Consider the following 11,485-nt stretch of genomic DNA (forward strand, 5'->3'; position numbering starts at 1 on the left):
TGCAGTCCCCAGTGCTGCAAACCCCACACATGTGGAATCTCAACACAATCCTAGAGTCATAGAACCATAGACAATAGGTGCAGGAGTAGGCCATTTGGCCCATCGAGCCAGCACCGCCGTTCAATATGATCATGGCTGATCATCCAGAATCAGTACCCTGTTCCTGCCTTCTCTCCCATATCCCTTGATTCTGTTAGCCCTAAGAAATATAACATAAAAAATAGGTGCAGGAGTAGGCCATTCGGCCCTTCGAGCCTGCACCGCCATTCAATATGATCATGGCTGATCATCCAACTCAGTATCCCGTACCTGCCTTCTCTCCATACCCCCTGATCCCTTTAGCCACAAGGGCCACATCTAACTCCCTCTTAAATATAGCCAATGAACTGGCCTCAACTACCTTCTGTGGCAGAGAATTCCACAGATTCACCACTGTGTAAAAAATGTTTTTCTCATCTCGGTCCTAAAAGACCTCCCTCTTATCCTTAAACTGTGACCCCTTGTTCTGGACTTCCCCAACATTGGGAATAATCTTCCTGCATCTAGCCTGTCCAACCCCTTAAGAATTTTGTAAGCTTCTATAAGATCCCCCCTCAATCTTCTAAAATCTAGCGAGTACAAGCCGAGTCTATCCAGTCTTTCTTCATATGAAAGTCCTGACATCCCAGGAATCAGTCTGGTGAACCTTCTCTGTACGCTCTCTATGCCATATCCCTTGATTCCACTAGCCCCTAGAGCTCTATCTAACTCTCTCTTAAATCCATCCAGTGATTTGGCCTCCACTGAATTCCATAAATTCACAGCTCTCTGGGTGAAAAAGGTTTTTCTCACCTCAGTCTTAAATGGCCTTCCCTTTATTCTCGGACTGTGGCCCCTGGTTCTGGACTGGCCCAACATCAGTTGCCTGCCACCTGATATCCCAACTCCTGTACTCAATGTCCTGACTGATGAAGGCAAGCGTAAAAAAGCGCTTTCTTCATTGCGCAGTCTACCCGTGTTGCCGAGAAATATGTGCTTGTTCCTCCAGATCTATGTTCGACAACGCTGACCTCGAACTTGCCGTTTACTCTGTGTCCAAAATCCAACCTGATGCACTTGTCCCAATTCAATTCCATCTCACCTCCTTGCCCCACGTTCCGGTAGATCTAGATCGTGTTGTGGGATCTCCTCACCGCCCACTGCGCCACGGATTTTGATGCCATTCGCAACCTCACCAAGTACATTCTCGTCGTGTCCGAAGAAGGGTCTCGACCCGAAACGTCACACATTCCTTCTCTCCAGAGATGCTGCCCGTCCCGCTGAGTTACTCCAGCATTTTGTGTCTATCTTCATCTCACCTTTGCTCTTGACTTATGCCCCTGTCCCATTTAGAAAACCTGAACGGAAACCTCTGGAGACTTTTCGCCCCACCCAAGGTTTCCGTGCAGCTCCCAGAGGTTGCAGGTGGTTGCCGGAGGTTGCAGGTATGTAGGGAGACTGGCAAAAACCTCCGGGAACCGCACGGAAACCTTGGGTGGGGCTGCAAAGTCTCCAGAGGTTTCCGTTCAGGTTTCCTAAGTGGGACAGGGGCATTACTGTGTGAAAGAAAGTGAACCAGGGTGGCACGGTGGCACAGCGGCACAGTTGCTGCCTCACAGCACCAGAGTCCCAGGTTCCATCCTGACTATGGGTGCGGTCTATGTGGAGTTTGCACGTTCACCCTGTGACCTGCGTGGGTTTTCTCCGGGTGCTCCAGTTTCATCCCACACTCCAAAGACGTGCATGTTTGTAGGTTCATTAGTTTGGAATAAATGTAAATTGTCCCGAGGTCTGTGTAAGTGTGCGGGGATTGCTAGTCGGCATGGACTCGGTGGGCCGAAGGGCCTGTTTCTGCGTTGTATCTCTAAAGTCTGAAGTCGAAAGTCGAAAGTACACTAGCATATGGAATGTTTACACTGATGATAGACGCAAAATGCTGGAGTAACTCAGCGGGACAGGCGGCATCTTTGGAGAGAAGGAATGGGTGATTTTTCGGGTCGAGACCTGGTCGGGTAAATTGTATCCGAAAGAGGATCTTGACCCGAAAACGTCACCCATCACTTCTCCCCAGGGATGCTGCCCGTCTCACGCTGAGTTACTCCAGCATCTGCAGTTCCTTCCAACAACAAGTACATTCTCATCCGTATTGTCTGCATTTGTTAAATTTTGAAAGTTTCTATAAGATCCCCCCTCAATCTTCTAACCCGATAGAAGTGTATCAAGTTACTGAGAGGCATCGATGGGGTGGAACAGTTCTCCAAAAAACGCAAATATTCCAAATGCAGCCCTGACCAAAGTCCTAGAAAACTCCCTAACTAAAAGTGAATGCTCGAATATTTTTGAGTTGTACATTGAGGGATGCTCGAATTCTTGACAGTATCTTGGCAAGGGAGATGGCGAGAGGTGACTTCCACAGGCAGGAGTCTTCAGTACAAATGGTAGACATCTGAGGATAAGGGGATGGATTTAGGATCTTCCCAGTGGATTGTTGACATGGAACGCGCTGCCGGAGGAGGTAAGAAGAGTCAGGAAGTCATAGAGTCATACATAGTTCAGTTAAGTTTCGTTCAGTTTAGGGATACAGTGCGGAAACAGGCCCTTCGGCCCACCGAGTCCGCCCCCAAAAATCAATAACCCCATGGATTAATACTATCCTATACTCACTTGGGACAATTTACATTTATACTAAGCCAATTAACCTATAAACCTGTACATTCTTGGACCGACCATCTCCAGCATTGAAATGGGGGAATTATGGAGTCAGATTCATACAGCACAGAAACAGGCCCTTCGGCCCAACTTGCCCATGCCGTCCATGATCCAGGAGTCAAGTCAAGAGTGTTTTATTGTTATATGTATCAAAACCGAGCAATGAAATTCACACCGACCAGCAGTCACAGGACACTGGCACTATCCCGCACACTAGGAACAATTTACAATTTTAACTGAAGCCAATTAACCTACAAACCTGTACGTCTTTGGAGTGTGGGAGGAAACCGGAGCACCCGGAGAAAACCCACGCGGTCATGGGGAGATCACGCAAACACTGTACAGACAGCACCCGTAGTCAGGATCGAACCCGGGCCCCTGTTGATGTCAGGCAGCAACTCTACTGCTGCGCCACCGTGCCCGTGAACAGTCAATAACCCTCTAACTCTTTCCTATCCCTGTACTTGTCCACATATCTATTAAATATCTTGTTCAAGAAGGAACTGCAGATGCTGGAAAATTGAAGGTAGACAAAAATGCTGGAGAAACTCAGCGGGTGCAGCAGCATCTATGGAGCGAAGGAAATAGGAAACGTTTCGGGCAACCGAAAACCCACGCAGGTCACGGGGAGAACGTGCAAACTCTGTACAGACAGCACCCGTAGTCAGGATCGAACCAGGGTCTCCGGCGCTGCATTGGCTGTAAGGCAGCAACTCTACCGCTGCGCCACCGTGACTGCGGTGGTGGTGGTGGCAGATACAACAGTGACATTTAAGAGGCTTGTAGATTGGATATGCAGGGAATGGAGGGATGTGGTCATGTTAGCTTTCATTGCAAAAGGATTTGAGTATAGGAGCAGAGAGGTTCTACTGCAGTTGTACAGGGTCTTGGTGAGACCACACCTGGAGTATTGCGTACAGTTTTGGTCTCCAAATCTGAGGAAGGACATTATTGCCATAGGGGGAGTGCAGAGACGGTTCACCAGACTGATTCCTGGGATGTCAGGACTGTCTTATGAAGAAAGACTGGATAGACTTGGTTTATACTCTCTAGAATTTAGAAGATTGAGAGGGGATCTTATAGAAACTTACAAAATTCTTAAGGGGTTGGACAGGCTAGATACAGGAAGATTGTTCCCGATGTTAGGGAAGTCCAGGACAAGGGGTCACAGCTTAAGGATAAGAGGGAAATCCTTTAAAACCGAGATGAGAAGAACTTTTTTCACACAGAGAGTGGTGAATCTGTGGAACTCTCTGCCACAGAGGGTAGTTGAGGCCAGTTCATTGGCTATATTTAAGAGGGAGTTAGATGTGGCCCTTGTGGCTAAAGGGATCAGGGGGTATGGAGAGAAGGCAGGTACGGGATACTGAGTTGGATGATCAGCCATGATCATATTGAATGGCAGTGCAGGCTCGAAGGGCCAAAAGGGCTACTCCTGCACCTAATTTCTATGTTTCTATGTTTCTATGTGCAGTTTGGTAGGAATTGGTCTTGGCACGGTTGGGCACAGGCATTGTGGGCCGAAGGGCCTGTTGCTGTGCTGTTCTGTGTTCTGTGTTCGATGTCGGATGGCTCTCTCTAGCCCCCCTGTCCCATGGGCCTGCAGTTCCCCGCCACCAAATGAAATCCCGACATCCTTCGCCACCCCTTTCTCACGCATCGTGAGGACGGGTTCCTTCGTTCCCTGAAAGGAGCTCTGTGTGTCCCAGGCCGGCCCGTCCCATGTCATTGAGCGCTCGGCCAACTGTAGTCATTCAGGAACTGTTTGGGGCCACCATGAAATTGGAAGCAAAGCTGTGCGGAGAGAGATTGACGGTGCCTGCTGCGTGCGGCCGGTGTCGATTAACCACTCAGTGTCGACAAGAGTTAAACACCATCAAAGATCTGTTGGCCGCCATTCTCCACATTAGCCCCAACCCCCACTCCCCTCTCAAGCCGAGTTTAGCGTTACGTGCCAAACTATTATACATCTGTTCAACTCACTTTGAGCCAGGTCAAATGTTTGTTTCTCTTCCCAATCCCTCCAAGAACATAGAAGATCGGACAGCACAGCACAGGAACAGGCCCTTCGGCCCGCAATATCTGTGCCGTACATGATGCCGACCATCTCTTATCTGCCCGCACGTGATCCATATCCCCCCCCCGTTCCCTGCTTTTCTTTAAATTGCTGGGTTTTTTCCCTTTTTCCTTCCGTCCACAATATTTAATATGTAAAAGAATATGTGATTCTGTTCCAATCTGTTTGTAGTTTGGCTGAAACATAGAAACATAGAAAATAGGTGCAGGAGTAGGCCATTCGGCCCTTCGAGCCTGCACCGCCATTCAATATGATCATGGCTGATCATCCAACTCAGTATCCCGTACCTGCCTTCTCTCCATACCCCCTGATCCCCTTAGCCACAAGGGCCACATCTAACTCCCTCTTAAATATAGCCAATGAACTGGCCTCAACTACCCTCTGTGGCAGAGAGTTCCACAGATTCACCACTCTCTGTGTGAAAAAAGTTATTCTCATCTCGGTTTTAAAGGATTTCCCCTTTATCCTTAAGCTGTGACCCCTTGTCCTGGACTTCCCTAACATCGGGAACAATCTTCCTGCATCTAGCCTGTCCAACCCCTTAAGAATTTTGTAAGTTTCTATAAGATCCCCCCTCAATCTTCTAAATTCTAGAGAGTATAAACCAAGTCTGGTTCTTTGTTTGTTTGTCTTTTTGCACAAAGTCCGCGAGCATTGCCACTTTTCATTTCTCTGCACATCTCGTATGTGTGTGTGACAAATAAACCTGACTTGACTTGACTTTGATGTCCACGTGGCTAACCGAAAGCCTCTTAAACACCACTATCGTATCAGCCTCCACCGCCAACCCTGGCAGCACGCTCCAGACACCCACCACCCGGAGGAAACCCACGCGGGCCGTCACATGGAAAAACGTGCAAACTCCACACAGAGAGCAGCGGAGGTCAGGATCGAACCCGGCTCTCTGATGCCGTGAGGCAGCGGCACTACCAGCTGCACCACTTTGCCGCCCAATGTACGTTGAAAAAGCTACCTAAGATAAAACGGTGACTAAAACTGGATTTCGGGCGGCACGGCGGCGCAGCGGTAGAGTTGCTTCCTCACAGCGCCGGAGACCCAGGTTCGATCCTAACTACGGGTGCTGTCCATACGGAGTTTGCACGTTCTCCCCGTGACCGCGCGGGTTTTCTTCGGATGCTCCAAGTTGACCCCAACGTCCCAGAGACGTGCAGGTTTGTAGGTTGATTGGCTTGGATAAAAAAATTATAAAATTGTCCCTGGCGTGCCGGATAGTGCTAGCGTACGGCGTGATCACAAGTCGGCGCGGACCCGGTGGGCCGAAGGGCCTGACTCCCGCGCTGCATCTCTAAAATATATAGTCTATTCCAGGTGTGGTCTCACCAACATCGTGGACAACTGGAACAAAACGTAATAATTCTTAACCTCCAAACCCTTCGTAGTAAAGTCCAGCATGAATGTCATCTTCTGTCGGCTAACCAGTGGTGATTCATAAAATACAACGCCTTGATTGCTCAAAACCGCAATAATTTCCAAACCTGGGATGTCACCTGAAATTTCCTTGGACCAACTTGTATGCGGGGAACATGATTTGCATGTCAAGGTTCAGGGTTAAATCTAGGTTCATATATCTCTCGTATACTGAGGTACAGATCAGTTAATACCATACATTAATGGTACATGGATAGGACAGGTTTGGAGGGATTTGGAGCAAGCGCAGGCAAGTGGGACTAGTGTAGCTGGAACATGTTGGCCGGTGAGGGAAAGTTGGGCCGAAGGGCCTGTTTCCACACTGTATTACTCTGCAAACAGCAGTCAAGTCAAGCTGTATTACTCTGCAAACAGCAGTCAAGTCCAACTCAAGTACAATAAGCAGAGCAAAGGGGAAGATACAGAGTGTAGACTGTAGTTCTCAGCAATGTAGCGCACCTGTTCAACAGACAAGGGTTGATCAGCATGAGCAAGTTGGGCTGAAGGGCCTGCCTCCACCAGTGGGTATGACTCTATGACTGTTCAACGCCACTATCATATCTGCCTACACCACCATCCCCGACACAGCGCGCTCCAGGCACCCACCACCCTCTGTGGAAAGAACTTGCCCCGCTCATCTCCTTTAAACTTTGCCCCTCTCATCTTAAAGCCATGCCTTCTAATTCTTAACATTTCCACCTTGGGAAAAAGGTTCCCATTGTCTACACTATGGAAGCCTCCCATAATTTTATTTGCTTCTATCAGGTCTCCTGCATTCCAGGGAAACAATCTAAGTATGAATTGTTAAAGCTAAGCCCAATCACCACCATGTCTGAAGAAGGGTTTCAGCCCGAAACGTTGCCTATTTCCTTCGCTCCTTAGATGCTGCTGCACCCACTGAGTTTCTCCAGCACTTTTGTCTACCACCATAACTATGCCTTCTGGTTAAGTTTAGTTAAGTTTAGTTTAGTTTAGTTTGGCAATACATTGCAGAAACAGGCCCTTCGGCCCACTGGGATTGCACCAACCAGCGATCCCTGTACATTAGCAATATCTTACATGCTAGGGACAATTTACAATTTTTTGCTGACGCCAACTAACCATCAAACCTGTACGCCGTTGAGACACGCGGTTACAGGGAGAACATGGAAACTGTGTACAGACGGCACCTGTAGTCACTGTGCCAACCCAGTCAATAGACAATAGACAATAGACAATAGCAGGAGTAGGCCATTCGGCCCTTTGAGCCAGCACCGCCATTCAATGTGATTATGGCTGATTCAATGTGATTTTTTTTTAAGAGCCCTATCCAGCTCTCTCTTAAAAGCATCCAGAGAACCTGCCTCCACTGTCCTCTGGGGCAGAGAATTCCACGCACTCACCACTCTCTGTGAGAAAAAGTGTTTCCTCGTCTCCGTTCTAAATGGCTTACCCCTTATTCATAAACTGTGGGCCCTGGTTCTGGACTCCCCCCATCATTGGGAACATGTTTCCTGCCCCCAACGTGTCCAAGCCCTTAACAATCTTATATGTTTCAATAAGATATCCCCTCATCCTTCGAAACTCCAGAGTGTACAAGCCCAGCTGCTCCATTCTCTCAGCAAATGACAGTCCCGCCATCCCGGGAATTAACCTTGTAAACCTACGCTGCACTCCCTCAATAGCAAGAATGTCCTTCCTCAAATTAGGGGACCAAAACTGCACACGATATTCCAGGTGTGGTCTCACAAGGGCTCTGTACAACTGCAGAAGGACCTCTTTGCTCCTATACTCAACTCCTGGCCTCTTGTTATGAAGGCCAGCATGCCATTCGCTTTCTTCACTGCCTGCTGTACCTGCATGCTTACATTCATAAACCGATGAACAAGGACCCCCAGATCCCGCTGTACTTCCCCTTTTCCCAACTTGACGCCATTTGGATAGTAATCTGCTTTCCTGTTTTTGCTACCAAAGTGGATAACCTCACATTTATCCGCATTAAACTGCATCTGCTATGCATCCGCCCACTCCCCCAACCTGTCCAAGTCACCCTGCATTCTCACAGTTCACACTGCCACCCAGCTTTGTGTCATCTGCAAATTTGCTGATGTTACTTTGGATCCAGTCACCCAAATCATTGACGTATATTGTAAATAGCTGCGGTCCCAACACCGAGCCTTGCGGTACACCACTAGCCACTGCCTGCCATTCTGAAAGGGACCCGTTAATCCCCACTGTCTGTTTCCTGTCTGCCAGCCAACCAGTCTACTGCATTCCCACCCCAGGGAAAGGGATTCAGACTGTCTGCTGGGCTGTGGTTCCTACCGCCACCATAACACAGAGGGAAGCACTGCAGTTAAAAACAAAGGCACTAACTGACAGTGCGGCCTGCAGGAGCAGTGAGAACCATAAACCTTGGCAATTGGATTAGAGGTTGTGCACAGGGCTTGTTTGCCCTGTGGCTGTGATCGGATTCAGAAGATAATCAACAGGCCAGCGGTATAATGGGAGGCTGGTTGGTTAGCGGCCTGCAGACCTCGTTTATCATAGACCCATTAAGGAGCGTTTGGAGGCCATTTGGCCCATTGAGCTCAGTGCTAGCCCTTCAAAGGCCACTCGCACCAATTTATCTATACGGCACTTACTCTTTAGACTTACTCTTTAGACAGTCCCTTCGTCCCACGAACTCCGCACCAACCGGCGATCTGTCCATACACTATCCCACACACACCAGGGATAGTTTACAATTCGACCAAAGCCAATTAACCAACAAACCTGTAGGCCTTTGGAGTGTGGGAGAAAACCGGAGATCCCGGGGGAAACCCACGCAGTCATTGGGAGAATGTACAAACTGCGTACAGACAGCAGCCGCAGTCAGGATCGAACCCGGGGCTCTGGTGCTGTGAGGCAGCAACTCCACCACCATACCATATAGAAACATAGAAACATAGAAATTAGGTGCAGGAGTAGGCCATTCGGCCCTTCGAGCCTGCACCACCATTCAATATGATCATGGGTGATCATCCAACTCAGTATCCTGTACCTGCCTTCTCTCCATACCCTCTGATCCCCTTAGCCACAAGGGACACATCTAACTCCCTCTTAAATATAGCCAATGAACTGGCCTCAACTACCCTCTGCGGCAGAGAGTTACAGAGATTCACCACTCTCACAGAGTCACAGCCAGTCAGCACAGTTACAAGGCCAAAGAAAGGTCACTAGTGCTGGAGTAACTCAGCGGGTCAGGCAGCATCTCTGGAGAACATGAATAGGTGATCTTTCGGGTTGGGATCCTTCTTGAGCCATTCGGCTCATCTTGTCCATCAGGCACCCATTTAAACTACCAAAGTGCCTGTCTAATGATAAACATAGGAGATAGTTTCATTAAGCACGGAAACAGGCCCTTCGGCCCAACTCGTCCATGCTGACCAGGATGCCCCATCTAAGCTAGTCCCAATTACCCATGTTTGGCCCATATCCCTCTAAACATTTCCTATCCATGTAATGTACATGTCCAAATGTCTTTTGGGGCAGCACGGTGGCGCAGCGGTAGAGTTTCTGCCTTACAATGCTTTCAGTGCCGGAGACCCGGGTTTGATCCCGACTACGGGTACTATCTGTACGGAGTTTGTACGTTCTCCCCGTGACTGCGTGGATTTTTCTCCGAGATCTTCGGTTTCTTCCCACACTCCAAAGACGTACAGGTTTTGAAGGTCAATTGGCGGGGTATAAATGTAAAGTGTCCCTAGTGTGTGTAGGATAGTGTTAATGTGCGGGGATTACTGGTCGGCGCGGATCCGGTGGGCTGAAGGGCCTGTTTCCGCGCTGTACAACTCAAAACTAATCTAAATGTTCTCATGGTAACTGCCTTAACTATCTCCTCTGGCAGCTCGTTCCACATAACCAACATCCTCTAAGCAGAATCTACATAAATCTTCCACCACTCACCTTGGGGATGATGCCACGATCACATTGAATGTTGGTGCTGGCTCAAAGGGCTGAATGGCCTACTCCTGCACCTATTGTCTATTGTCTATTAAACCTTTGTCCTCTAGTTCCTGATTCCCCTATCCTGGGTAAAAAATCTCTGTGCATTCACCCAATTTATTCCCATCGTGATTTTGTACACAAGTTCACAAGTTATAGGAGTAGAATACGGCCATTCGGCCCATCGAGTCTACTCCGCCATTCAATCACGGCTGATCACTGCCACCTAATCCCAATTTTCCTGCCCTACCCCCGTAACCCTTGACACCCGTTCTGTCTATCTCTGCCTTAAAAATATCCACTGATTTGGCCTCCACAGCCCTCTGTGGCAATGAGTTCCACAGATAACTACCCTCTCTGACTAAAGAAGTTCCTCCTCACCTCCTTTCCAAAAGAGCGCCCTTTAATTCTGAGGTTAAGACCTCTGGTCCTAGACTCTCCCACCAGTGGAAACCTCCTTTCCACATCCACTTTATCTAGGCCTCTAACTATTCTGTATCTATAAGACGGCCCCTCAGCCTCCTGGGCACCAAGGAATAAACTCCTAGCCTGCCCAACCTCTCCCTATAGCCCAGACCCTCGATTCATTCAGTCTTCCAATCTATTCCACCACTAGCTTTGATCATGGCTGATCACTGTAATCCAGTCTCCTGTTCCAACTTTCTCCTCATGACCCCTGACCCCTCAAGCCCTTAAAACACAACCTAACTCCCAAGACGGGGCATCTTTTTTTTTTGTATCAAAAATAATTTATTTAATTACTATCACGATACGAAACAAAACCGTGGTAACACACCCACGACCATGGTACAAAAATCACCAAATGATCTAAATTTCCAAACCACTGTTCCAATCCTTACAAATATACTAAATAACTACTGTACAACAATGTAGTCTAACACCACCCCACGCGGACATAACCCCCGGTAAAGGGGCAAGCATCCGGCTCCGGCAAAGTCCTCTTCCGCCTGGCGCCGTGACTAGCGGATGGCCAGCTTGGCCGGGTCTAGGAGCAACCCAACCAGGATATCGTCGGCACCTGCCAACTCCCTAGATCCCATCACCAGTCCTTGGGTCGCTGACAACAGACCCGCTCCTCCCCCTACAGACCCTAGGTGGCGTAGTGGAGCGCCTTGTCCTCCGGACCCTGGCTACAAGGGATGCTCTACTGCTCCCTCAAGATGGGGCCCCTTGGTACGTTTAGAGAGATATGGGCCAAATGTGGGAGAATGGGGCCAGCTTAGATGGGATATTTCGTTCAGCATGAATAAATTGGGCCTGTTTCCA

Source organism: Leucoraja erinacea, chromosome 5 (genome assembly GCF_028641065.1).
Source record: "Leucoraja erinacea ecotype New England chromosome 5, Leri_hhj_1, whole genome shotgun sequence".
Taxonomy (NCBI): Eukaryota; Metazoa; Chordata; class Chondrichthyes; order Rajiformes; family Rajidae; genus Leucoraja; species Leucoraja erinaceus.